Source organism: Lepidothrix coronata, unplaced genomic scaffold, assembly GCF_001604755.1.
Source record: "Lepidothrix coronata isolate B3197 unplaced genomic scaffold, Lepidothrix_coronata-1.0 Scaffold36, whole genome shotgun sequence".
Lineage (NCBI taxonomy): Eukaryota > Metazoa > Chordata > Aves > Passeriformes > Pipridae > Lepidothrix > Lepidothrix coronata.
In genome coordinates this window covers 5,369,409-5,392,968 of record NW_016690216.1, presented here as the reverse complement: position 1 = coordinate 5,392,968, position 23,560 = coordinate 5,369,409, and the positions used below count along the sequence as shown (strand labels likewise).

The 23,560-nt window shown below is 34.4% G+C and overlaps 1 long non-coding RNA gene across 1 annotated transcript in view; it reads right to left on the bottom strand.

Moving 5' to 3' along the window:
* LOC108496101 overlaps window positions 1-22,053 on the bottom strand; it is a 34,648-nt gene extending 12,595 nt beyond the window's left edge. The window contains exons 1-2 of the long non-coding RNA XR_001874319.1: window positions 21,982-22,053; window positions 18,708-18,785 (exon numbers count right to left, since the gene is read on the bottom strand). This is a non-coding gene — a long non-coding RNA (uncharacterized LOC108496101). The remainder of the gene's footprint in view (window positions 1-18,707; window positions 18,786-21,981) is intronic.
* Window positions 22,054-23,560: the final 1,507 nt, after the last annotated feature.

Below are 23,560 nucleotides of genomic sequence, written 5' to 3'. Positions count from 1 at the left end.
CCTGGCTGGAGGAGGGAGAATTAAGAAGGTATTTTCACACGTTAATGATGACAACATATAATTGACTTGTTGCTCTGTTTTGTTATGCTACTCAGTGGTCACGCTGTCATCAATGACTTATGAAATTAACTCACTCTCTTTGCACGTATGTCTTCTTTGAATGCCTTGGGTAAAGGAAAAGTGGCTTACTCCACCCTGGAAATATTTGACATATATGTTGTCATCACTTTAGAAATATGGTGAAACTAAACAATAAAAATGTGGGAAATGTGGTAGTTGTTTTTCATTGAACAGTGCAACTTTTAGAAATCCCTGATTTTTCATCGGGCTAAACCATAAAACTATATATACATTTAATATTAATAGTGTAGATTTTAGGTCTTCAGACTCCAGAAGTTTAACTGTTTGACCTCAGTTTACAAGAGAAGATTCCTTTGGATAAGACTTCGTATCAATGTCCTTACATATACACATATATCCTGCTATTATTATGAAGTAACAGTGGTCAAAACATAATCTAAGTTGAAAATAAGTTCCTGTCACGTACTTGAGTATGTAATGGCCAAAATCAAACAGTTAGGGGAAATAGGGTGTTAGAATCAATTTAACAAAATTAAATAACTGTATAAGGTATAAGAAACTAATCCTGGAAAACAAGAATAAAGATGTTACTTATCAACAGTTTCAATTCTTCTAGTGAAAGAGCATACACATATTCATAAACATGTCCTATCACTAGAGATCTGAGAAGTTTTTCCATTGCAGTGCTTGCAGGAGTAAACACCCAAAGCTGTGCTTCCTTGTTTAGTATGAAGAAACACAGTATGGAATACATTTGTCATTGTTTCACTTTTACTTCAGCCACAGAAATAAAATCTTAGAATAACTGGAAGACTTTGAAGGAGAACTGAAATCATACAACTGCAATTACAGGATGTTATGCTATATGCCATAGCAAAGCAGTCAGATTACTTTTCCATCTTAATCAGCACGCCTGATAACAATGGAAATAACAGAAATATATACACTGATACGATGATGGAATAAGGAATGTCCTCCCAAAAGAGCCTGTATGCTCATGCAAATCGAAGCACAATTGATGCCTTCTCTTTATCCTGGGAAGGAAGCAGATCTAAAAGAGATTGGACATCAAGGTCACCAAAACCACTATGGGGCAGAACTCTCACCATCAGTTTGTTAAAGAACTCTACAAGAGCAGTGATTTTATAAAGGGTTATTTAGTTAGCTATCATTGATTGCGTGTGACAATTCTGGATATGAAATTAGAACATTTTGCCTGAACTGCAAAGGTGGATCCTAAAATACTGAAATGCAATTTGTGTTCCTTTTGAATCCAAGGCCCACACACAACAAAGATGTCCAAACAACCTTGCCATTCCACTACATACGCTCTTGACATTGTTGCTCTAGGAAGCCACAGTAAGTAGAGGAGCATTTCTTGGGAACATTGAGCTGATTTTATCTCCACAGCTGAGAAACCCAACAGTGTGAAAAACAGTGAACTGCTGATAGGTGAAAAAGCATACTGAATGTAATCATACTTGGAGACAACCAAAGCAAAGATAAGCATGAGACATTAGAGAGATATAGACTATTGGCCCTATGAAGAATGGGGGCTATGTTGCTGGGGTAGTCAGACAAAAAATAAAACAGATCGTGCCAGGAACTAGGAAAGGTCTCATCACTAGATTCATTCTGCAAATCTTCTCTGTCTATGAGAGCAGAGATTCAATTTTTGAATGTTCACTGAGAGTGATGTGTTAAGAGAATCTGTGCTTTCCTCAGAGCCCAATAATGCTTTCTGAAAAGAGACAAATTGGCAAAAATTTAATTATACAAAGACCGTGCAGAAACTGGGACTGTTAATGATCCCATCAGAAATCAGCGCAGAAATAATAATGCTGAGATGATCTATGTAAAATATATGCCCCTGGAAATCTCAGACTGCATCACATGGAGCAAGTGCAGTGGGCAGCATGATTTGCAGTCCTAATTCCCTCAACAATCAAAATTATTTACTTTGTTTTCTATTTATGAAAGGACAAGGGTATGCCATTTTGTCCTGGTAGGAAGATGGAACACTGCTGAGAAATGTATATGAACATAGATCTGGGACCACACTTGTATTAATATTGTCACCTAGAGTTTGGCAATGACCTCTCATATCCATTGTAGAGACGGGGTCCTTTTCTCCCCACAAATATATAGGGAACATTTGTCCTGTGTAAAGATCCCTACAGCCAATCTGTCTTTCCCTCCCCATTTGTTAAATGGGTACACAAAAGGAAAAAAAAAACAAAACAATTAAGTACAAAATAAAAGTTTCCTCTTCTAAAACAAGAATAGAAAAGTCTCATTTGCGTGACTACATCACAAGATATTAACTTCTTTACCAGCAAATTCATATTTCATGGCCAAATGACAAAGTTCTTCAACACTAGAAGAAAATCATGAATCAATTTTTAAGATGGAGAAAACAACAATCCACTAGTTGCACACCATTCAGACTCCCATTTTGTTACACACAATAATGTATCTTGAATGATGATACCTATAGGATATTACATGTACATTTCATACAGCAATCAAATATACAAAATAATTGAGAGAAGACAACTGAGAGGGGACCTCACTGATGCCTGTAGGTATCTGCAGCGACGGTGTCAAGAGGACAGAGCCAGACTGTTCTAAGTGGTGCCAAGCAATAGGACAAGAGGTAACAGGCAGAAACTAATGCAGAGGAGGTTCCACCTGAATATGAGGAAGAACTTCTTTACTGTGCAGAGGTTGTGGAGTCTCCCTCATTAGGGATATTCAAGAACTGTCTGGGTGCAATCCTGCACAATGTGCTCTGGGATGACCCTGTTTGAGCAAGGAGGTTGGACCAGATGACCCACTGTGGTCCTTTCCAACCCTACCCATTCTGTGATTCTTGCATCACATTTTGAAAGGACTGTTTTCTAGCACTCTCCTTGGCTGCCACTGCTTAGACCATAAAAAATAATGAGCAGAGCAAAGAACACCACTTAGCATGTGGCAGGACATTGAAAGGAAGAGCAATCCATGAGACTAAACTCCCACTTATATGACAGACAGTTGATTCAGCTGGTATCTCAGCTGAATTATTTCAACTTTTAGCCTTATCTCTTGTACATCCTACAGTGGAAAATAATGTTTTGGTGCCTCTTCAATGTTTTGTGTGACCATAAAATAAAACAGATTTGCCTGACAAAAGAAAAACAGATGATGCTTCTCACATACCACTCGTTATCACTTCTTGTTAATGCAGCAGTACATAGGAGGAGCTTAAAATAAATGATTGCTCTCTTCCAAATGAAAAGTAGGGCACACTATGGAAACTGCTGCCATTCGCAGTGGTAGCTAGTACCATGGTTCAGTCAAGCCATTCAGTTTCTGTAAATGTGTATCAAGAGCCCATCCAGAAGACAAGAATTGGTTTCTCCAGGAGCATATATTGAGTAGCTGTGGATCTCATATTGCAACACTGTAGAAATGTTCCAAGTATGTTTAAAAACAAAACAAAACAGAAATTTTTCACCAGCTATAAAAAAAAAAAAGTAACTTTTGAAGTGACATATCAGCAGAAAATTAAAGTTAGTGAATTTACACTTTTCACTACTGTCATTCTTTACAGAAATTGAAAATTCAGAAACATTATGATCTAGGTTATACTGCATACACATTGTATGCAATAAAAAACAATCTAGGTTGAGAATGTGTGCGCATTCAGGTAAACTCTTTTCCCCTGTTTCCTCAGTGAAGCAGTTACCCAGAAGTTGAACCTTGGATGGTGCAGTCTATACATTCTACATGTACTGAAGACAAGTATCCATCAATTTAATAATCCTAGTCCCTACAGATTTTATTTATTAAAACTATGCTTTTTATAATTTTCTAGTTTCTGTTGGTATTGGTATCTAATTGCAAATTATTAGGTCTTTTCTGTAGTGTTTAGAACAGTTATTCTATCTATCCAGTTTCCAGAATGCAACAAGAAGATATTTCAATTTTTATGAAATAAAATAAAATTACAACCTTAATCATAGGTATCAGTAATGCATTATATTACTCTTTATTTAAACAATCTGCCATGATATGGTGAAGATCATGGGGATGAGATTGTCAAAGACTCTCATTTTTGCACTGTGCAAAATTCCAGAGACACATCACTTGTTCGTTACTTACAGCAAAGACATTACCAACTACTTTCACAGAACAAAAGGAATGTATGCCAACTCTATTTCATAAAATAGTCTCGACTTGGCAATTCTAATTGTATTTTCAATTTTATGTACTCTGGCATAAATAAAGGGTTCAAAATACACTGTAGTAAAATTCTGGTTGTTTTGCAGGTCTATTTTTAAAAAGTGTTTGAATTTAAATGGAAAGAAGCATGCCATTCTCACATATTGCTACCTTTTCTATGCTTCAAAGGTAAACAAAGTCTACAGTCAAGTCTATTAATTTTTCCCAGAATAAACATAATGTACACAATGCCATCTCTTCCTTTATAATAATTCTAGGTGTTAGGTCATAAAAGTCATATGATATTTTTACAGTGAACTAATCAGGAAAAAAAAAAGTGGTAGTTTTACTTAGTTTTTTTCCTCTCATGTATAAATATTGTCCAGTGTAATTAATGCACACTCCACTGTCAAAAATAAATAAAATCAAAATTTACTTAGGCTTCACATGTAGCATCCTTTTAAAAATAATTTGCATGTTGGTTCTGAAAGCTTTGGGTTAAGATCTTTTGTAACTACTATTTTGTGGCTAAGCTGTATTAAAGTTTTGACACACCTTCCTTTCAGCTTCTGTGAAACTGGATTTAAGAGTGACAAAGGCATCACACCAGTGAGCTTCTTTAGCTGTAGGCAGATTCTGATTGTCCACTGAAGGCTGCCTTTGCTGATGAACAATTATCTTTTGGTCTTCCAGCTGTGTATTTAAATCAACAGAAAAGACAGAGATAAGATGCAATGTTCTAAACATGCTATAAATTTAACCTTTCTGTCATTATGTATCATTCCTTACTACTTAACATGTATTTACTTCTACTAAGGTATCTTTCTGTTCCATTAACTTATACATTATATACATGAGAGAAATCTTTTCATAGTCAACTTTTTAATAAACCTTTACAAGCATTTCTTGATATATTACAAAAATCAAAGTTGTTCAGACTTATTATCTCACCATTTTATAGTATTCATTAGCAATCTAGTAGAATTTTATAGTATTCTATAGTAATCTACTTGTAGAATGTGAAAAAAGTGTTGTTAAAATATGTTTGTCTATCATCTGTCATTGTTTGATTTTCCATGACTGAAAGGCAGACTTTCTAAAATATGTTTTCTCAGCAGGGAACAATCTTGGATTTTCTTTGGGAATATTTTAATTTTAGCATTTCCAATTTCTGTGTTTTCATATTTGCTTTTTCAAATCCCTTTACTGCTGTGCAAAAAAAAGAAACTGTTCTATGTGGCAATCTCCAGCCTGCAAAGATCATTTATTATGAAGCTTACTGTGTACGCCTCATTTTATATTGCATAGTAAATCTTCAGCTATCCCATATGTGACAACTCTGAAAGTTCAATCAGAGGTTGGATATATCAATGTTTAATGTATCTCTTAATAAAAAATTAGCACAGGCCTTCAATGGAAATAAATGTTCTTGGTTTAGGTGGTCTGCTTCACAGGACTATTAAAAGGATTTTTGTTACAGTGTTAGTATTTATACGGGCATAATAACGAAGTTAACTATTAGGTTTAACATAGCAAAACAGGCACTGAAACATGTTTGACCTCACAAGGAAAATATCCTCAGTCAAACACTGGCAAGCTACAAAGTGCAACGAAATTCACTACAAAGAAGAAATGTCTATCTACATAAACCAATCATTTACTGTAATACAGCTCAGAAAAAAAAGTCATACTTCATTCTACATTATTGTAAAAAAAATGTGATCCAGCATGTTTTAGATCAGACTGATCAAAAAATGACAATTATATACCTAAAATATTGAATTTGACAAATTACCAAACCTTTACTGAACACATTGATGTGTTTCATTGTTGCATAACAGATTCTGTTGTAAGGGTTTCTGATTTAATAATCAACATTCTATTTTCCAAATAAATTGAATCAAGGAAAAAAGTTATTTTGGACTTCCTAAAATATTTATTTTCCTGTAGGTCAATACACTATTCAACATATTTTTCTCAAGACTATATTTACAGCCAAACATTTTTAAATACTCAATTTTAATTGAGAATACTTCTGCTTTCATTTGGATAATTAAAAAATTGATTTATATTAATATAAATATTCTACTGAATCTACAAATGAACTTTCTTCTTTTGTACTTAAATGCCAGACAGTATTTTGATGAAAAGTGATGACTTATATTCAGTTATTTAAGACCAAAAAATTTCTCATGGTTTCACTTGTGCTACAGTGAATTTACTGCAAATTCCACCAGTCTGACAGATTAAATCTGTCCATCTGTGGAAATGACAGGCCATATTCGCAGTACCAAATATTTCAAGAATTGTCAAGGATCTTAAAAGTGACAAAGAATGCAAAGAGCACAAAGTGCATTCTGGTGGTAAAATAAAATTTCAGAGACAACCACCACACCCAGTCCACACACTTGGTATGTAAATGTGTTAGCATTGTTACATGTTAATTAGTTAAATTCACTAAATTAAAAAAATCCACTAGCTATTCTAAAATTTGTCTTTACCATCTGGTGAACCAAGCCTCTATTGTTTGTTGATCATTTATGAATTCTAGTAATTATTCCTTGATTTAGTGTTAATGCAAAAAAAACTTATTTTGTTTTTTTCTCTTTTTCTTCCTTTTTTTTTTTTGTTTTTCTCAGTAACTTTTGTTTGCTATTTGGAATGTTAATTTCCGGATATCTGCAAGGCTTTTCTAGGAACTCTAAGAAGTTTTCTGGGGAAGAATTTGCACTGCAGATTGGTTATAGCTGCAACTGTATTTGTTTCAAGAGTCTGTTCTTGGAAGATGCTGACATCCTGAGTGACCCTGCACAGCATCAAAACACGCCTTAGCTACCAGCTTCAAAAGGGTACTTTATCTACAAAAATAATTGAGGCACAATCTTAAGCATTCAGCCGTATTGTTTATAATCAAGATGTGTGTATCTAACATAAACTTGAGAGACTAGTTTCATGCATGGAAGTCTTAGAAACGCTGATGCTTTTCAAGTTAAAATCTTCTGAAAACAACTTCTAACAAACATTACATTACAGTTATAAAAAACCCACACTTAATCTGAAACTTAATCGTTAAACAATATTATATTTTGTGGATTAAAAGGTAAATTTCTCAACTCTGTTCACATTGCTCAAAGTAAATAAGAATGTAGTGCTTCAATATGATTTTGCCGTGAAGAGAGCTTATTCTCAATGGAGTTGTCTAACAAAGCCTGATTTTCAGTTTTGACTATTTTATCCCTAATCATTTAGTATGCTAAAAAACACGACTGAGCAAAAAGGAGTTTGTGAATACCATGATCACTTCTAAAAAAGAATGAAGAGTCTAATAAATGGCTCATCAATCTGAAACCTTTTGCAACAGGCTTTTATGGAAAACTTATATTAACTTGTTCTAAATAAGCATTCAAAAACCCCTGTAAAATCTCAAATACAACTATTTACTTCTGAAGTTAGTAGAAGTTCAAAGATGGTAGCAAAATATCTTGCTAAAAAGTTCCAAGGCACACATAGTTTTAAACTTAGCTTAAATATTGGTTTACCTAAATTTATAATGTGAAACAAAGGCAATAAAATTTTAAAAAATCAGATTACTTAAATAAAAAAAAGCTCTGTACTGATGTCTGGATATTATCTCTGCTACTTGAACTCAAGATCCCCAAATACAATAAAAGCAACGAAAAGAGAAAAGGTGCATTCAGTCAAAATATCTAATGATTCTAATACAACTCATGAAATACCAGCAAAATACTTTGTCTTGTCCAGACATGATATTATCCTTCTGGTTGCAAAAAAAGAAAGAAACAAACAACAAAACACCCAAACCAAAACAAACAAACAAACCTCATAAAAGAACAAAAACAAACACAAAAAAAAGCACCCAAAAATAAAAACACATAAACCCCTGTAAACAAACAAAAAAATCCCCACCCAGTAATCATATGAACTGCAGCTTTCATAAGCAGATAGAACAATAAGGCCTAAGTGACTAAAAAGTTCTATTATTCATTACCTACTGTATCTCTTTGAATCCACTGAGTTGGAAAGACTACAGCAAGGTCCAGTCTGTCACGACCCTGTGTTTTCTTTTCTCTCTGCAGTCCCACACTTGCTCCTACCCAGTACCAAGATGATCTTTAAAGTCCCTTCAACCCTAACCATTCTATGTTTCTATGATATTGGCGGATGTTACATGGAAGTCAATAGGCTAAATGTTCTCTGGTGGTACAAGGAGCAGCCAGTTCAGTGTGCTCCATTAGGTTACAAAGACTTCTTTCTCTAACTTTCTCATTGCTCCTCTAAGCTTCACCAGGTTCCTGTGTTTAATTTGATTAGCTTTCAGTCAGACAATCTAGATTCTACCTTTAAAAGGGAGTAGTATTCTGAGTTTCCACTATGTAGCTGCTGGTTTTCCTGAAACTTATAAAATTTAATATCTGATACTTGTATTTCAGTTTTGAATTTGAAACTACTAAAGGACAGATTGGAAGTATGATTACATAAATTTCTTAGAAAATGAGGAATAAAATATTAGTAATCTTCAATTTCTTCTTCTTTTACTGCTTCACTTTCTTCCTTATCTCTCATTGACTCGTTTCTCCCAATGCCATTAAATCTAAGGATACTTATTTTCTATCTAGGCAAGAAGTTCCTTTCATCCCATATTATTTACATTTATTACCATCAGCCTTTTTCCTGCTGTTTGTATTTTCCATGCCTTCTCTCCTTCTCAGTAATACATACACGCTACAAACTGGATGCACCTTTAATCTCATTGAACACAAACCTAAAATTGTTGTCTGAATTCTTTTATGCAGTTCTAGTCTAGATTTTTGCCTACTTGAAAATACACTGAAACTAGTCAGGGTCTACTTGTCTTTTTAGGAGTAGTGTTTAATCCCATTATTCTTAAATTGTTTGCTGTTCCTGCAGGGCTAGGATACAAGTTCTGTTTTTCTTCTTCCATTTTCCCCTAGTGAAAGCAGATCATGACTTGTAGCTACATAGTGCTGGTGATATAAAAGGTGAACCACCCTTATCAAGCCCTTTATTCTCAAACTGCTAAAATACCTAGAACAGTTCCGTGGGAATATATTTCAAAACAGGTTGTTTGGGAGAGAGAATTCTAAACCAAGGGGGAATATTTTGCACACTAAAAAGATTTAATTTTTTTGTGGTGATCTTGCTATTCTGAGTAACCAAAATAATTAGATCTTGAAAGTATTAAATTTCATCAAGACAAGTGAAAAAGAAAGTATGGTCTGTAAAGTTTTAAGAATCTTGAGATCTGTGTCTCTGGCATGCTTCTGCATGTTGTACAACAGGCTTCCTTTGAATAAACAGATAAGCTGCCACAGATGTTCGCCTAGTTCAGCTATATGCTTGCTTTTTTTATAAACTCTACTGAAAAAAATACAAATTACTCAATCACGTGTAAAACAAATATTGTGCTAAAAATACAGTCAAGTGGTATTCTGAAAAGTTTTAGAATATCTCAACCTTATTCTACTTTGTAAAATTTTTGAACAGTATTATATATGAGATCCAAACTAAGGTCATATCCAGATTGCTTTAAATTTAATATGAAGAAATTAACATGACAAACAGTTAGAAAGATTACATTTTTCTTGGAACTTGGCTAGTTAATGTGAAAAAATTGTTGCTTTTTGCTAATGCATTATCTGTGTTGTCTAACAATAAACATGTAAAATCTTCGTTAAGCTATTGTTTTCACAGTTACTTTGATGTTTTTGAAATTTATATCAAAATAACTCAAAAAAGGATGATGCAATTATTGCAACATAATACATTTTCACTAATCTTAGTGAAAATATAAAATATTAAAGACAATTATAATAAATACACACTGCCATTCATTACTCAATTCATTAATTTTGTCAAAAGCACTATATAGAACCATAAGAAAGTCTAGTTCAGGAGGAACTCTAAGGAATCTGTTCAGGCTTCCTGTTGTAATAGGTCCCTAGATTTGGTTATTGAGCGCCTTGTTAAGCCATATCTTGAATATTTTTAGTGAGGAATTTTCCATTATTTTTCCTGGCAAGTTGTTCTCAAAGTGAAGAATATTTTTTTGTATCAGTTGGAATTTCCCTGGAAGTCGTCTGTGCTCTTTGATACTTTTTCTGTTACCATTCCCCCTTAGAAAGAGAGAACCTCCACTGTCTCTATACTTCACCTTTGAGATACTAGAAAACTATTTACATTCACAGAATCACAGAGTCACAGAATCAATTAGAATGGAAAAGACCTCTGAGATCATCGAGTCCAACCTATGATTGAACACCACTATGCCAACTAGACCATGACACTAAGTGCCACATCCAGGCTTTCCTTAAACACCTGCAGGGACAGTGACCTCCCTGGGAAGCCCATTCCGATGTCTAATCACTCCTTTTTAAGAAATTCATCCTAATGTCCTACCTAAACCTCCCCTGCATAAGCTTGAGACTATGTCCTCTCATCCTGTCACCAGTTACCTGGGAGAAGAGGCCAACCCCCAAGCCTTGTACCAAGCCTTCTCTTCTGTGGGCTGAAAACAAACCCTAGATAGTTCAAAGTTTACTTATATACCAAGTTCTCCAACACCATAATCATCCCAGCAGCCTCCCCAGTTAGTCTTCTCCAATTTTTCTCTTTTTCTCTGGAACTGAAAGAAAATAACACTGAATATCATTTTACAGGTGTCACCTAACAAGCTGCAAGTTTGGTGAAATAATCACATCTGTTGATCCTGGCCAAAATCCTGCTCATGCAGCCCAGGACATATTTGCCTCCATTGCTGCAAGGGCACACTATCGGTTCACATTCTGCTTGCTCTCCACTGGCATTCCCACATTGCTGGCCCAGTCTTTTAACCTGTTGAGGACTGTTTTTCTCCTGGCATATCTCTGTCTCCCCCGCCAGTCTGGTGGCATCTGAAAACTTAGTGAGGGTGAATTCAATACATTCAATATATTCAGTACTTTTTTTTAAATAGTTTAAATATTTTTAAATATTTTTTAAATAGTTTATTAATTTTTTTTGCACTTATTGAGCACAAATGTAAGAAGGTCAATTATGAGTTAAAGAAGTGCCAATAAATGTCTTAAATAAACAAATAAATATGAGTAAATACATAAAAATCTACTTTTCTCTATGAGTTCCCCCTTCTTGTCCACTCTATATACCAGAATTTGATTAACATAATCTCCCAGACATTCAGATTTTTAGTATGACTTGAGAAAGGGGATAATCTCAGCATATGCTTCCTCAAACTACTTCTACTTCCTTAAGCAAGATTACAGACTCTCATGATGAAAGACATTTTCAATACTCTTCTGCTGTATTTCTCCAACTCCCTTTCCAAAAGGACTTCTAGTATGACGACTTTCCAAAACAGCTCGCAACTCTTGCTGACCTCTCTCCCAAGACTTCCTTCCCATCCATTACATGTAAAACCCTGTTTTTCCCTTACGTTGTGGTTGCTTAGTTTTATGATTGAGTTCCCTGTGTCACTTGTATTTCTATGATGTTTTCATGATTCTCTCTTCTGCCAAGCTGACTACTGCCAGTTCAGGATTCTGAGTAGGGGAATGTTAACATACTGTATGAGAACTGATTTTGGAATACTATTTTGACAAAAGAGAATCCAGACAGTCCAGTATGGTGTAGCATGGAATGTATGGTATGCCGTGCCATGGCATGGTATGGATAGTCTCTTACTCAACTCATATTGTGCTAAAATATCTTTAAAATAGACTTTATTTTATTATGTCTTTTCTTATTTTATCTTTAAAATTTCTTACTTCTGCCTCGCCCTCCCCACTTCAGTTTTGGTTGTTCTTAATACCAATCTGATTTTTCTTGATTGATAACAGTTACAGAAGAGTAGTGCAAGTCAATTTTTAGCAGATTTTTTTCATAGAAAATCCACTTTAAATGTATCTGCACTGATTCATAAACTGAATTGAAATACGTTGATTGGTTTTAGCAACAACTCTGAGAAGATTCTGAAATCTGATTTATTTTGGTATAGTGTTTCAGTACAGAGGGAGGGAAGATGCTTTTTCCTTTTTTTTTTTTTGATATTGCTAAAAGTACTTGCCTGTGAAGTAAGACTTTTGGATGTAAATCTTCACTTGTTTCAGATGGGGGAATAGAACACTTGTGTGGTGGTAGATAGGAAACTAATATACTTTTCCTGTGTGTACCATTCAAAGGTTGGCTGTGCAGCATGTAAGGTGCCCTAATCATTCTGACCTGGCTGCTGCCCCCTCTTATCTTCCATCCATCTGATGCTCGTACAGTCATTTTGTCAATTAAAGCATAAGTTAGATGGAACTCAAGTAAATTGATGAAGAATACTAGTGAAAAACCTTGAAATAGTTTTGTCTGGGAAAGATTCAAAACCCATCTACATACATGCACAGAGCTTGTGCCTTTTTGCAGTATATTAAAATTCTTGTAGTTATACTGCACGGCATTTTGTGTAAGACATTATTTTGTCAGTAAATTATGCATTATATAAGCATTTGGTATCTCATTTTTTGAATTATTATAAAAAAGGAATCAAAAAAGTTATAGAAATGTGAGCTTTGTGGCTATATGTACAACTTTTATACAGCAACATATAAAACATTCTACTTTAAAAATTGATACATCTGTAATATACTATCTTGATTTGTGCAGCAACACATCATTATATTAGAAAAGACGTGCATTATAGGAAGTTTATATTTAAAAAATTAGAATAATTATTCTTGTCTCCCATATTTTTTCACTATTATGGAAATGTTGTGGAGAGGAGACATATGATGATGAAATTATGAGTAAGTTAGCACAGTATAATAATTAGTTCAGTTACGAATATTAAAATCAAATGACATGGAAATCTCTAGGTAGATATTGTCCACTCAACAACAGAAAACAGTATGACTTGCAGCAAGAAAAATCTGCCAAAATGCTAAATGAACTAGTGGCTTCATTGAAGGCTGCCAGTATTACTAAGACTGGCAGAGTGGCAACTTGGAACTGCATATTCAGTTCCATCAATTACTTTTCCAGGATAGGACATTCAAAGGATGCATTTCTTGTTCTATGGTTCCACTCTTCTAAGAAGATTTCAAGATTCATTTCCAGGTAACTTTCACTACAAAAGCACTTAGCACTGCTAAGAATAAAGCATTGTGTGAACATACCTTGAAGAGGTTGCACTTGAGAGAGAAGGGTACTTTTCCATTATTATAGATTTTCAATTGTGCTGTTTATTTATAAATTCACTACCCACGTTTCTCTCTGTCCCCTTTTCAAAATCTGTATCTTAGACACTTCTGAATTGCTGAGAACAAAAGCTGTGTTCAATTCATTAATTTTTATTATCCTATATAGTTTGAAAGATTAGACAGAACCACTGAATACTCCTAACCCAATGTGCTTGCAGTGCAAACTCACAGAGTATGAATATATAGATGGACAAGCATTCAAAGGATGCTACTCACTTAAAATCATGATATAAGATAGCGTTCAATAGTGAGTCAGTAGAAAAACCCCATCAGTGAAATGTGAATTGGGAATTCCAATGACGGTGTGAAATTTTGCTCAGCTTTTCACAAAATAGAGGTATTTCAGTTTTTCTCATTAGGTTTCCTGTTGGAGAAATTTAGGAGAACATTTGCAGTATACATAATGGCAAACCTTCCAAGCAAACTACTCACTTATCCAAGAGGAAATCATACAGATCCATTAGGGCTAAGGTCCAACTATACCTGCATTACTTCATTTAAGAAAAATGCAAATACATTGAATAAAAAAAGAATACTGTAAAGAAAACAGGCATAGAGAAATAGAGAGTTTGATGTGTAGAAGTGCATAAACTGATGCCTTAGGCATCTCAGAGATGAAGCAACTGTTCTGAGGAGAGATTAGGAAGAAGATCACAAAGCCCTGGGTGTGTTGCCAAAAAGTTTGCAGAGTTAAACTCTGGGCTGAAGAGTATATACCCAAAGTTACAGAGAAAGGTTTTTAGAGAGAAATGCAGTGACAAAAGGGCAATGTATTTGGCAACACATCTGTCTGTGGGCAGAAAGTAAGATATAAGGACAAACAATTGAAGAAAATAGTATTAAAGTAAAGGGCACAAATAATTTCCTTTGACACTTTTCTTCTTTCTCATATTTCCTTATCTCTTACCTAAATGAGGGAAACATTCTGGAGCAGATGCCAGATGTAACGAGCTGTAACATGCAAAGTTGAGTTTCTTTATTGTGCCTCTTGGAGAAATCTACAGTCCAAGAACTACAACCTAGGCAGCAGGCTGATACTGCTCTGAGAGCTTTGTTGAATGAGAAGATAATATATTTGTCATTCAGTATGAATGCCAATACCTACCACTGTCTGTGATGCTTAAATATCCTTCAAGGACCACTACTGAATTCTGATGACGTTAGCTTATGTGTCAAAACTGGGCTAGAAAAGGGATTTTAGCAGCATTCCTCCATTTATGAAAATACCTAGGCAGAAATACGTATGTATAATTCTCTGAAAAATATATGCTACATGTTGTCCTACATGGATCAAAGTTTCTTAAACATTTAAGATGACTTATGGCTGAACCTATTCTCAGTTTGTTACAATAATACTACAAATTCCATTACATCTTCTCTTAGTCTAAATTATTGCAATTATTAGAGGAAGTAATATTGTTTTGTGCAAATGCAGCTATCAAAAGTCAGTCAGGATCAAGAGAGACTGCATCCATGCCAGTAAATTAAATGTGCCAGTAACTACTCTTTGTCACCAAGGCAAGTGATCATGGATCAGTCAGAATCCATGGCCTTAAACAAACGGCCTGCCTATTGGAAATGAGCCTATGTCTATGCAAACTCCTGAACCATTCCAGGAATTATTTAGAGGAGCACAGGTAGCATAAGAATCCCTACAAGCAGCAGTTTCATTTACAAATAAAGATGCAGCCTCTTATGCTGGACCAATTAAAAAAAAAAAATGGAAGGCACGATTCCTGACCTAATTAATCTGTAACGCAATTTGAAGTTAATCCTAAGTGAATGTGATAAATAGGAAGAAGAGAGAACTTAACGCTGTAATTAAGATATGGCAACATGAATATGCAAGCTGTAAAACTTGATTGTTACACAAAGGTCTGGATTCTTGTCAGGGAGACAAGAAGGACAGGAAAGAGTCAGTCATCAGATTTCTGATGCAAAATTTAGTAATCACTGGCTGACCAATTTAGTCCACCATAAGGTGGACTAAAAGAAACAAGTTTAAGAAAAATATGAATCCAAGAAGAATACAGTGTGCTTCAGGATTGTAATGGAAGAAAGTATAAAAACAGCCCATGAAGGAGCAGAAAAAGAAATTTCACTCTGACATCAAAGAAAAAAGGAGGAATTTGAAATATGTAACATAAAATGTGACAAATGACAAGTGTCAGAAAATGAGAAAAACTCATGAAGGCTAATGAAAAAAAATTAATTTCATGAGACACAACATAAGAAGAATAAAAAGTGGCACAGTCAAAACAATGGAACAGGTAAATGGTCTAATTCCTTTAGCTGGAAATTTCTTTAGCTGGAAATTTCTTTAGCAGTGAAATTATGGTAGTAAAGGAGAAAAGAGATAAGAGTCATGAGTATTTGTAGAGATTTCTCAGGCAACTGGGAAAAGAAGTTAAGGAAGTAAACAGTGTGTATAACTTAAGGGTATGAGTGGGTGGATAAGAGTTTGTGATGCCAGAGAAAAAAATCAACATGGGTGAGAAGAATGAACTGCTTGAATCAATGAAAATCAGAAAGGAATATAATAATTACATAGCAGAAAAGTGTAATTTCTGACCATCCTGTGTATGAAGAATCCACAGAATAAGATCTCCTAATGAAAGAGATCTAAATGGTAGATATGAGGCTTAAAAAATGAGTCAGACAATTAGAAATGGCAATGACAGCTAGGATAGAGAAAAAAAGGCAAAGGCCTGGACAAATGTTAACAGGTGGAGGATAAAGGCAGAGAGAGGAGAGGGATGGGCTAAGAGGGGAAGATCTGAATTACAAGAAGCTAATATAAATGAACTGGTGGAGAATGGAGATAAAACACTGAGACACTAACAGGTGTTAAGCAAGTGATGGAACTCATAAGCCACTTACTTATAACACAGTAAATGAACTGTAAACAAGTAAACAAGTCAACCTAACAATTATGGAAATTATCATATAGGAGAGTAACGAGTTGCACATGCTAATACACATCAATAAGGGGGACAAAACGGAGACCTGGTTTGGTCAGTCAATGATGGTCAAAAGAGCTGGACAGCAGCTGGCCACTAGATGCTGGTGCTGCCACTGTAATCTAACTAGTGAAATCAAGGACCTAGATCAATTTACCATGATGAGTTTTGTGTTCTATGTATGACCAGTCCATACCAAAGGCTTATAGACCACATTTGAAGGAAGAGTAAGTACTGAATATGTGCACAATGTAGTCAACTTCAATATAGACTGGGAAAACCTCAGGAGATATTTCAATAAGGTGATAGCTGAATTACAGAGGGCAGATTTAACCATAAAACCTTAGATGGATGCTACGCATAAGGTAACTGAATATCACAGGCATGCATCAAGACAAAAAACTCAAATAAAAGAATCACTGCCATTTGAAAAGCTGAAAATTAATCTTAAAAAAGCACAGTTAGATACTATAATCTATGTACATATAATTTTTTTACAAGCTTAAAGAGAACTACATCAACAAAGACAGCAATCCAGTCCCAGGGATAAGACTATACATATCCTTCCACTTAGTATACCATTTTTTGAAAAAATGCAGATTTTACGTTATCTTTGATCATAGACATGTACCATGAACAACTGTTATCTGTAGAGCAAGTACATTACCCCCAAAAATGTATACGTAAAAATGAGTTAAAGAAAACTTTTTTCAGGGACCGAAACAAGAGTAGTCAGGGTCTATTTTGCTAAGTATACATAATGGTTTATTTTACTTGTTATATTAATAAACAATCTTATCTGTAGTATGTTTTATTATTTTATGTTTTAAATACATCTTCTAAAATAGAAACACTACAGAAGAATCATCAGCCTGATGTAATAGTTCTACTACTATTACATGCTAATATTTTTAAACTTATTACATTTCTCCAAAAATTGTAGTAGTATTACTAATTAACATCTATTTTTTTTTACCTGTCTTTGGTTTCTAAATGTCTGACTTTGAAAGCATGTCTACAGTGGAAGTCAATTTGTAACTAAATTCTAACTGACTCCATCATTCTGCATAATAAAAATCCTTACATTAGACAAATTCCTATTTTACTTTGACCAAAACCTGTAAATATATTACTGAGATTATTTAATACATTTAGTAAATCACTATTAGGTGTCGTATGGAACTTAACTAAAATCACAATGTATTTTTTTTCCGAAAGAAAAATCTCTATCTCTGTTTACAATAAAATGGTCAGATTTTTGTGGAGCTTTTCCTTGCATTTCTCTAAAATTTTCTTTTAAACAAATAATCTGATTATATTATTTCTAAAAGCATTATGACTAAAATTTGGAGATTACTAATGTTTTGGAGATGATTAATCAATACTTATAATAAATCATAACAGCAGTTTCAAAGACAAACAATCAGCCTTGAATATAGATGAAGAAACAATTTTCACTGGATCATTTTTCAAATCATTCAAGAGCATACAAACCAAACATTTCCAAATAACTTCCTAATTTAAAAACCTGCTACAAAACATAAAAGTAAACTCCTTTCTAAGTAGTCTCAGTCAATAATAGAACTAATTGAAAACCTATAAATTTAGTACAGTGCAGCATGTAGTCTCTATCTTGCTCTGTCTATACATCAATAGGTCATTCTCAGTTAATTAAGTGAAGGCATAATCAGCTTAATTTATGTAGTTCAGGGCAGTTAATGATATCTTAGTACAGTACCTGAACTATGTAACTAGCCTGCCCATATAACTAGCTGGATATACCCAGTTCATTCTGTAGCTCTTCAGTTTCAGCTCTCCATTTTTTATCTCAGATTTCCTTTTATACAGCTTAATCTGGAGCTGCTAAATCGAATTTCTTGAGGATAGCAATGAAATAAAACCAGAACAAATTAAAAGGTTAACAAAGCAATGTGATCAGATTGTAGTCTGTGATAGCATTTTATGCAGCAAAATCATAAAAGAAGGTGACAGTTCCAAATTAACTACTTGTATAATTTAAGTATGCAATATTTTTAAAAAGAATAATAAAATTACACAACAGAATCATAACAGACAAAGAGATAGAACTAAAAAAGATATTATTTTTCCCATAAATTAAGTAGTTTTTAAATGGCCATAAAAAGCAAGAATTTTACAGAACACACAACATACAGTGTGGTACCTCAATAAGATCATCTTTTTCCTGTGGCAGAGAAAGTGTTTTCTTCTGCTGTCTCTGTAGCTCATCTCCTTTCTGAAGCTGCAAGTTTACACACAAAGACAAACCACAATGTCAACCAATTGGACCTCACTTAAGGAACCAAAGAGATCGATTTGTAAAGCAAAGGATGAACAGGACCCCATTTCTGAAGTACGTTGCTCAAACTGCTCTTTCATTAAAAGATGCTCTCTCTTATTGATTTTGGCTTAAATAATGAGAAAGCTTATCCAAAAATCTTTAGCATTTGGGCTCAAGTTAAGGAAATCAATAGAGTCATTTCCCATTTGAACTGCATATGTGAGTTTTATGTACGAGAGACAAGACAAAGCCCAAATCGGATAAATCGATAACATTGTCAATAGAACATGAAGCTGACAAATGGCATTTTTAAGCAATTAAAGAGAGCTGTAAACATACAGAAGCTAATCAATTACAGTGTTCTGATATTAACAGTTTTTAATTTATACAACCATTGTTAGCAATCCCAGGGAATGAAGATAACAATACATGTTTCTTGCTACTGTTTAGGGATTATGACAGTAAAGCTTTTCTTGTCTTGATATGTAAATCTTCCCATGGTCATTGAAAGAAAAAGAAATATTTAATTAATCATTGAACTCCTATACTATTATGTCTACATGTGTAACAAACATAGTGGATACAGACCTTCACTGTATTTTTTCACCCAATCTGGAGTACCAGGACAACTGAAGTATTCAAGTATCCAGTAGTACGAAGAATAGAATCAGAAATGTTGATTACAAGGGATGTCTTACAGGTCACCTAGTTGAACATCTCACTCAAAGTTGGACCACAGCCGGTACTAGACTGGGTCAACTTTGCTTTATCTTGAAAAGTTTGAAAAAACCACAAGGATGGAGATTCCATCACTAAACTTCATAATGTGTTCCAGTGCTGCATGACCCTCCTGGTGAAGCACTTTTTCTAATGTCAGTGCCGAAGCTGAAACTTGTGGCTTTTGCTTTTTAATATACCAAGGGCCAGGACTAAGGGGAGTTAGCTCCATCATCCTTGTAGTGTACCTTCAAATTTCACTGACTGCTATTAAGGGTCTCTTTAGCCTTTCTTTCACCAGCAATCTCTAATTGAAGACCATGTGCTTCAGACCTCTAACCATGTTATACTCTCTTGTTAGCCCTCTTTTAGACTCTTTCTAGTCTTTTAAAATCCTTCTTGAACTGTAAGGCAGACATAAACAAATTACTCCAGTTAGTCCCCTCAGTGTGAAGTACAAAGGAACAGTAATTTCCTCTGATATGTTTTCCGCGTTCCTTCCAATGCAGGCCAGTTTGTCTTATATGTGGTGACACCATTCCATTAATACTCAACTTGTAAGCCACTATAACCTCTCCTTTCTGCAGAGTTGCTACTAAGTCAGTTCCCAGGCTGTACTGATGCACTCACTTGGTTGTTTTGTCTGAATTGCTGACTTTTGCACTTCTAAACTTTTTAGGTGTCTGTTGGTTCAGTCCCTGTGTTTCTCAGTGTTTTTCTGTAGAGTGTCACTTAACATTCTCTTCCCAATTTTGCCTCATGTAAATTTGCTAAGGGTCCATTCTGTCTTGTCATCTTGAAATATTTTCATCCTAGATAAAAATAATTGAATGAGAAAGACAACAGTATTGACTTGTTGTCATCTGGAAGCTGACCCATTAATTACTATCTTGAGAGTCCAAATGCCTGCTCATTTTTCAATCCATCTAGCAACCCATTCATCCAACACATTCATCTCAGCTTATAAATAAAAATACAATTGAAAAGGATGTTAAAATCTTACTTAAGTTGAGTTATATTACATGGGCCTGTGTAACCAATCCTTCCAACATAGAAGGCAATCAGATTAGTCAATTGTGATGTTCATTCTGACTGCTCAGGTGCAACAAGTGCATCTTCATATCTCAATACGTGCAACCCTCTCTCAAAACATAATTTTCAAAATGCAAAGGCACATATTATGCTTGAAAATAACAGCTGAAAAATATTGAGCCTTGTCAGTAATAAAAGCAGCATTGAAAATACCTTGAAATGACTACATATACACTAACAAGAAGCTGACCCTTACACTTTGCTACTTGTAAACAACCTTCTTTTCTTTTTCCCACTCACATGGGACTCTTCGATTGCTTATTCTCACCATCCAGATATATAAGGTAAGAGAATTCCTATACCCCTTCATCTAAAGAAGTGTACATCTAGGAACAACAAAAAGACCTTTGAGAGACAGAAGCAATCAGAAATCTTGTACTTTTTGACTCAAAATTTCAAAGATTATTCTTATCCTTTGTCTTTCTTCTGTTAATAGTCTAAATGTACATTCACACTTTAAATAACTCCAAGAAAATGCTTTATTGACTATCTAGCAAAGAAATGCCGGAGCACTTAAAGCAATCAGCAAATGTAGAACCATATTTACCTTCAGCAATCCAAAAGAATATTGCAGTCAGTGATGGTATGACAGAAAATGAAGAAAAAGTTTCCCAACTATGTCAGTCTGACTTCTATGGATTATGCCCCTATTCTGTTAGGGGAATTCATTTCAGCAGTTTCAGAGCAAAACAACTCAGGGCCCTATCCATTTGGACAGTCATTGAGTTGAAATGGCTAAATTTGTAAAAGAAAGCACAGGAAATGTTCAGATGTCTGTGGACCTTTGAATATCAATAATGTTCTTGACTTTGAACATATGAAAGATAAATGCTTATTTCTGAGGCCTCAAGCTTAGGAATGAAAACTGGAAACTTAATTTAAAGATTACAGACAAAAGGAGATAAATTATGGCTACATTAGAAGAGAGGTTCTCCCTCTGAAAAACATGCAAGAAAGGTCATCCTTCATATAGTTGAATTTGTCCACCTCTTAGCACCAGTAATGAAAAGAAGAAAGCAATTTTTATAGGTACAGGAAGAAATAAACAGGTACTTAATATTTTAAAAGGAGAATCATTAATATATATAGTTCTAATTTTAAGTCTCACCAGACCATAGGTTCTCTAAAGGCAGACAATTTAAAAATACTGCTCAAGAAATATCTGCACTGCAGGATGACAAAAAAAGCAGAAGCTACCAGTTTAGGCAGATGAATCAAAATTTTGGGAACCTAAAGGGAAAAGGAAAGACAGAAAAGCACACAAAGCTATGAACAGATCTGTGAGACACTTGTTTCTATTTTTGTTAGCATAGAAGACACTGTTCTTATCTATCCTGTGAGAAGATACCTTTTAATTGTAGTTGTTGGCCAAGAGCTCAATTGAGCAACCTCATTTGGCAGAACGGAACTTTTCTACAAGGAAACAAGCTCCAATGACTACTGACTCTCCAGTCACTTCAACAAACTCTGTGACCTGTAAAGACATATAATTTGAATTTGAATATTCAAATTCACACCTAGATGCTTGGGCCTCTATAGAAGTGTAAGTGTGTATGTACTATGTGTATGTGTATGTACTATGCTGCTAATCTCCTAATTCACCACCTTTTTGTATAAGCATCAAGAAACACCTTTATAAATCAGTGTTTGTGGGTAATTACATTTTTGAAAACTAGCTGCATAAAAAGAAGACTAAGCTGAAAGACCTGAAATTGTAGTGATCCCTGCTGAAAACAATGGAATATATGAAAAAAAAATATTTTGGAAACCAAGACCCACAGAACAGTTTTCAATATTTCATGGGGTTTTGTTGCTTGCGGTTTTTTTCTGTATTCTTTATCCTTTCACTTTTCTCTTTACTGTTTTTATATTCTAAGTTTTTTATTCTGTATTAGTTTCTAGTCTCAATAGATAGAATTTTGGCTAGTTTTAACATCTTGATCATGAACTGGAAGATACAAAGTTTTCGTTTTCTTACATTCAAAATGGTTTGCTAAATTAATTCTCATCTGATACAAAAATCTGGCCACTGAAGAAGACTCTTGAGAGTTGTATAGGTTTAAATATTCCAAAGGTTTAGAAACAGAAATCTTCTATGGCCTCTACCAAGAACAGAAGTAAAGTGTATAATGCAGTCTCATTTCTTATAAAAACCAGAAAGATTTCTACATGACATTCTGAACATACCTTCAATGGGTAACACCAAAATTAAAGCAGTTTTCTAGCCTTTATTGATGGAATGGAAATTTAACACCTATACCTACAGCTAGAAAAACAATGGCAAACAAAAAAAAAGAAATTGAGCTACTCCTGAATTTTCTTGCCCAAAGAGCAGAGCAGACCCTTTGCCATCCTGCAAATGAAAAGACTGTGGTCTTACCTGAGGATCAAAATATTTTATTGGCTAAATTTCAAAGTGGCTTATATAAATGTCTTTATAGATATTTATCTAGCCTAAAATGTGCTTAAGGTGATTGTATTTCATGCTGCTCTCTGTAAGTTGGAAAAATATCAAACACTGAACTGATATGACATGCAATCAACAAGGAAATAGCATAGCCTAGGGTATAGCAACTTACTGAAGGCACATGACCATCTTGTACATGACAATGAACAAAACAGGTGGCAAAACAAAGCCCTAAAGAGAAGCATAGAAAATACTATGTCTCTTTATTTATCATTATATTCTGGGATTCCTCTAAAAACAAACAAACAAACAAACAAAACAAAAAAACCCACACCACTGAAATCATTTGACAGCTTTTTTTTTCCCATTAGAACCTAAAAAATGCAATTTACCAGAATATAAAAGCCCATGGATGATACTGATTTTCTGTGTTTTTCTAACAGCTGTAAAATATGAAAAACTTAAAGATGATCAGCCATCCATGCAAATCCCACCGCACGCATGACACAATCAAATTGTG